General features: G+C 43.7%; 1 protein-coding gene across 1 annotated transcript in view; it reads right to left on the minus strand.

Annotated features, from left to right (window-relative positions):
- The window catches only part of LOC147710518 (ectonucleoside triphosphate diphosphohydrolase 8-like), a 409769-nt gene extending 404305 nt beyond the window's left edge, over window positions 1–5464 (minus strand). The window contains exon 1 of the mRNA XM_086921188.1: window positions 5420–5464. The gene's annotated coding sequence lies outside the window, so the exon portion shown is untranslated. The remainder of the gene's footprint in view (window positions 1–5419) is intronic.
- Between the last annotated feature and the right edge of the window lie 536 nt (window positions 5465–6000).

Below are 6000 nucleotides of genomic sequence, written 5' to 3' on the forward strand. Positions count from 1 at the left end.
CTGTGGGACAAGGACAGTTCTAGGTACTTTAATCAATGCACGCTCCCTTTGTAAACATGCCGCAGAGTTTGCTATGTTTGTTGAGGCACATGCTGTTGATCTAGCCTTCAATCAGAGGCCTCTTCAGACCCAGACTTAGCAATGGCTGTCCCCGCTGGGTATACAATGTTTAAACAAGACCGGGTGGGAAAAAGGGGCGGGGCTGTCCGTAATATTTTGAAGTATGTGGAAAGGGACTTTCATCTCCCAAAATAATGGGCCAACTCTGGAATCCTTACTGTTTAAGATCACAATAGACAATCATTTCACTTTCAATGGCATTTTATTTTTTTTATGGTCCCAGGGCAGATTTTTTAAATACCATAGGTCAATCCTTGAATGTAATATCCCAGTAGTAAGACTTTACACTTTTGGGGGACTTCACCCTTCACCTTGAAGACTCATCAGACAGAGATGCAGTACATTTTATTGATATTACAAACAGCCTAGGCCTCACCCAGCAGGTGATTGGCAGTATGCACTCTGGGGGACACCTGCTTGATGGAGTATTCTGAAAGAATACGTTTTTACAATGTCTTCCGTCTCTACTTCTTTTTTGGTCGGATCATAAAGCTGTTAAGTTCTCTCTCTCCTTTCACGACCCTCAGGCAGAGACATTGAAAAACAATCAGCCCAGAAGGGCTTGGCCTTGGAACTAGATTGCAATTGAAACTCTCGAAGGTTCCCTGACCCAGAATCCACCCAAGTTTATAAAACATCCAAATGCGGCAGCCATTGCCTTTGAGGAGTGGCTCAACAGTTCAATTGATCAGGTGTTACCTTGTTAAACTCATTACTAACCATAGGTCAAGACACTCTGAACCCTGGTACTCCGAACTTCTCAGACTTCAAAAACAAAAATGTCACCACCTTGAAAGGAAGTGGAGATCATGATTTAAAATCAATGACAGAACTGCCTATAAACAAGCTTTGCTTGATTATAAAAAAATTGTGTATGAGGAGAAAATGCGTTATTTGACTACAGCTATAACAACTGCAAAAGAATCCTCGATAGAACTTTTTTACACAGTAAAACAGCTAGCTAATGCCCCAAAATGATAAACACACCAACATGCCAGATTTTCTGTAACTCATTAGTCACTTTCTTTCAAGATAAAGTTAATGCAGTTTATAGTGGCTTTTCCCACTGTTTCTCTCAAGGGGCGTTTCCCTTTTTGGGTACACCAGTTACTTCCAGTGTGGAAATGGAAATCTCCTCAGTTACTCCACATATCAGCGACCCCCCTGAATTTTCCTTCTTTCCTTCACTGACCTCTGACCAGGTCGTTAATCTCCTCTTATCTACTAAATCTGGCTCCCCATTCGATCCTCGTCCCCCCAAAATCTTCCATCTTCTACCAGAAGTAATTGCTTCCCATATGTCTCCTATCTTCAACCAAATGCTTTCCTCAGGCACATTCCCCATCAACTGGAAACTGGCTTCTCTTCTCCTCCTCCTAAAGAAAGCAAATCTAGACGGGGCAGATCCCAATAATTACCTCCCAATCTCAAGACTCCCCCGCCTACAAAAATGGTTGAAAAAGCCATGAATGTTGTATTATCAGACTACATTGAGAAGCATGCTTTTCTGGATGCCACTCAGTTTGGCTTTAGAAAGCACCATAGCACCGAGCCAGCACTGATTTCAGTGTTTGAACACATTGGGCAGACAGTGAATGCAGGGGGCAATGCAACACTTGTGCTGCTAGACCTCTCTGCCGCATTCAGCACTGTTAATCATCAAAAATTATTGGAAGTCCAGGAGAGGATTTGCATTAAAGGAAATGCTCTTGCTTTACTTAGTTCATTCCTGACTGGCCGGGAACAGTTTGTGGCTCTTTCGGAATTCAAGTCACCTAGTTTTGCATTGCCATGTGGAGTACCACAGGGATCTTCATTGATCCCCACCCTCTTTAATATTTATGTTGCCCCTTTGGTAATGCTAATCAGATCTCTGGGTTTCTCTGCAATCTCTTATGCGGAGGATACCCAGAATGAGGTTTCAGAGCCAGGTTCGCCTTCAGATACAGCTGCACAGTTTTATACCAACTGCGCCAGGTGGGGGACTGGATGGCCACTAATTGTCTGAAATTAAATTCCAGTACGACCAAGGTCCTACTCTTTGGCAGCCAGACTAATTTATGGCCCCCCGCTGTGTGGCCTTCAGAGCTGGGCTTGCTACCTTTTCCTACGAATAAGGTAAAGAATTTGAGAGTCACGTTTAACTCCATGCTTTCCTTTGAAGGCAACGTAAACCAGGTCACATCTGTATCTTTCTACACACTGAAAGATCCTTCCATTTATTCCGGTCAATTTGCGGAAGGTAGTGGTCTCTGCTCTCATCTTATCCAGAGCTGATTATTGCAAGGTTCATTATCCTTCAGAAGAAATTTCACAATTGCAGATTGTGCAAAATGCTGCAGCACGCTTATTGCTGACTATTCCTAAACATAAATCTGCCTCCACTGCACTCAAAAAGTTACACTGGTTACCAGTGAAGAGACAAATCGAGTTTAAGGCTGTCTGTATAGCTTTTAAAGCAACTCACTGCATAGGACCTGTCTTTTTTAAACAGAATTTGCAGCCATACACTCCTGCTCGCTATCTTCTCTCTCCTCACGCTCACAATCTGGTAATCCCCAGGTTCAAAAAGAGCTCTTGTGGCAGAGAAGCTTCCTGGTCAGTACGACTAGTCTTTGGAACTCGCTTCCACAGAAGTTAAAAGATGAAACTCACTTGTTGACCTTCAGGAAGGCGCTAAAGATGTGGCTTTTCAATCTCTGATGTGGTTTTAGGACTGTCCGGGATTTCCTGTCTGATGAGCTAGCATCTTGACACCTTCGGGTATAGGTTTCGTGCTGTATACATTTTTTTTCTTATTTTTCCCCATTTCATCAAAAGTATGTCTACTGGATAGACCGGACCAGACAGCCTCCCGGCAGAATTCTACTAGACCTATGCTCCTGTACTGGCCCCCAGATTAGTGACACTTTATGAATCATATTTAAGACTTGGGCAACTTCCAGACTCCTTGCGTGACGCAGTGGTGATTCCTCTCCCCAAGACAGCTATCCCTAAGAACTCTACGTAAGACTTCCGCCCACTCTCCATGCTTAACATGGATTTTAAAATCCTTAGTAAGATTATGGCACTTCAATTACTTCCACACATGCCTACTTTAATTCACCCTGACCAGAACTGTTGTATCACCTCTCAGAATACATCCTTTATTTTGTGGAGATTGTAATGGGTTGTGTTTCATTCAGAGGTCCAGGCTCTTCCACGGGCAGTTTTTTTGTCAATTGACCGTGAAACAGCCTTTGACACTGTGCGGTGGGACTACCTGTTTGAAACCATTTGACAGATTGGTCTGGGGGATGATTGGCTGAAATGGATGAAGATATTGTATGAAGCCCCAACGGCACTCTTTAGAACAGGCAGGACTGTATACCAGGATTAATGCATTTTCCAGGGGACTAGACAGGGGTGCCCCCTATCACCATGCTTGTTTGCTCGTGCAATCAAACCAATAACTGTTTTGTTCTGAATGGCTGGAAAGGGAATAGTGATACCCTTGAGAGGACATAAGCATATCATCTCCTTATATGCGGACGGCCTTCTGATTAATCTGGTGGACACAGTGGCAGGCACTACCTTGGCACTTCAACTACTGGGAAAATGTAAAAGTCAATAGAAGCAAGAAATATCTAATCCGGTAGACCCCTCACTCCCCAGACCCCAGGAACTCCAGGTTGAACTTAATTGGGCATAATCCACTTTTAGATATCTGGGAATCTATGTTGATCACTCTCTGGAAGATGTCCGAGAGGGCAATCTTGGGAGGGCACTTTGGTTCCTTAGGTCTTGTGTCCCCTTCTAGTGTTCCTTGCACCTCCTTATCATGGCCCAGATCTCCTCATCTAAAATGATCATTCTTCCACGTTTCTTATATTATTTTATTAACCTCCACATCACGATCCCGGCTAGCTGGTTTTGCCAGCTAGACCCTCTACTGAGGAACCTCATTTGGGATATGGGACGATGCAGGGTGTCTTTGACAACTCTGAAGTGCCCTACGAGAGAGGGAGGACTGGGAGTCCCGAATTTCTAAATGTATTTCTTGGCTTCCCAATTGCAGTGGGTTGCCCAGTGGTTAGAAGAGATACTAGCAAGAAAGAAGGTTCCCCTTAGTTTTAAATAAGTGGTATTGGAGAAAAGGGGAAAACAGAAATATACAAATATATACACCTCCCACTCGACCAACACTAATTCCATTTCGGCCACAAATGGCTCCGTTGGGCTATCCCTCAGTTATACAATATGGAAGAAATAGTCTTACAAAAAATATATACAATTCATTTAAAAACAAAAATTCTCTATCTCTTTTTTAAAATATTTTCTCAATAACATTTCTTAAATAATGACACCATTTTTTTCTTTTTTTGTCTGTGTATACAATAGTTCAAAAAGGCATTGTTATGCCTCTGTTAGATCCACAGATCTGAGATAGTTAATACAATAAATATTTACAAAAACCACGAATTCAAAAATGTCCCCATACCAATATCACATACGCACAACCTCACATGCAGTCAAAACATACCAACCAAACTCATGCACACATCACAATACATTCTTCGTTTTCCAGCTAAAGATTGGCTTGCAATTAAAAACTCATGGTGCTAAGCACTATTAAAGATGTCTAAACCAACCTTTGGGGTGCCAAGGTAGGTTTGAGTGTCCCAAATTGTGAGGAAAATAATATGTGTGTAGGCACGTGTATCATAAAGACATTCCATATCTTAGATATTTCCTATTTCCTGGGAAGGTTCTTATGAAGACGGGTTGAATTTGCTTAGTTCCCGGTGCAGTCTGATCTCTCGTTAATAACAATTGAGAACGTGTTTTGAAATGACTTGCATGTGTCTAGTTTCAGAAAGCCTGTGTGCTCCTGTGACATACACAAGCCTCACTACAGACTTTACATCACCCATATGATATAGTTCATGCACACAGGTGTCCTGAATGTGCTTTGCATTCTAAATATTTCCTGTGCGTCTAACCAGCCTCTGTACATTTTGAAGGGGACTCGAGTTCCTATTTATGAAATAAATGATATTTCCTTCACTGTCCTTGTGGGAAAATGTGCGCCGATTTAAGAAAAGCCTATTCCCTTGTCCACAAAACCAGTGTTTGCATATTATCAATTGTTGGATTAGCCCTGCCCAGTGTTGTGTGCTAGTTACACCCTTCTCTGTCAGTGCCCCATTACTATGACTACTTTTTTATGCAGCACAGCATCTCCGTGGCAAAAAAAGAAGTGAATCGGTGTGAATCCCACATCAGCCCTCATCAGGGAACAACGAAGACCTCCACTCACCTGGCCTTGTTCCAGTGAATCCCTGTGAGACGGACGCGCCGGAGACGACGTGAACTCGGAGGCTGAGCAGATGCAGAAAAGGATCACGGGGAAGCTATGGGCAGAGAGAGAGAGAGTCGATAAGAGAGCCACAGACGGCCTCTCTGAGAGAGGGAGAGAGAGTATGTGTATGTGTTTCACTGCTAATTATTCACACTTGCTTGCAGACGCAAGCACGCCTCCTGCCAGCACACAAACAGCCCGGGGAGTCCCTCTCAGGCATCCACCTGCTAGTGTAAGGCCGCTTGCTTGTGACACTTTCATGAAAATGGGCGGTGCTCCCTCAGAAACACCTGATACTCAACTAAAGGAAGATGGTGAAGAACTGGTCATGCTGCAGTACTTACACTCAACCAAGGGCCAACATGCCCAACATGTTAATGCGCTACTGCCCCCAGATCTGGGGGGGGGAGGGTGAGGGGGGGGGGTTTAGCGGTGTTGTTCCATATACTGCCATGATGATGTTTAGCAGAGCTCCCACCTGTCAATCAGTGGAAGCTCCTGGCTGCTCCCTAGGTTGAGATGCCAGCAGGTCTCTGCAC

This window comes from Lissotriton vulgaris, chromosome 5 (assembly GCF_964263255.1).
Source record: "Lissotriton vulgaris chromosome 5, aLisVul1.2, whole genome shotgun sequence".
Classification (NCBI taxonomy): domain Eukaryota; kingdom Metazoa; phylum Chordata; class Amphibia; order Caudata; family Salamandridae; genus Lissotriton; species Lissotriton vulgaris.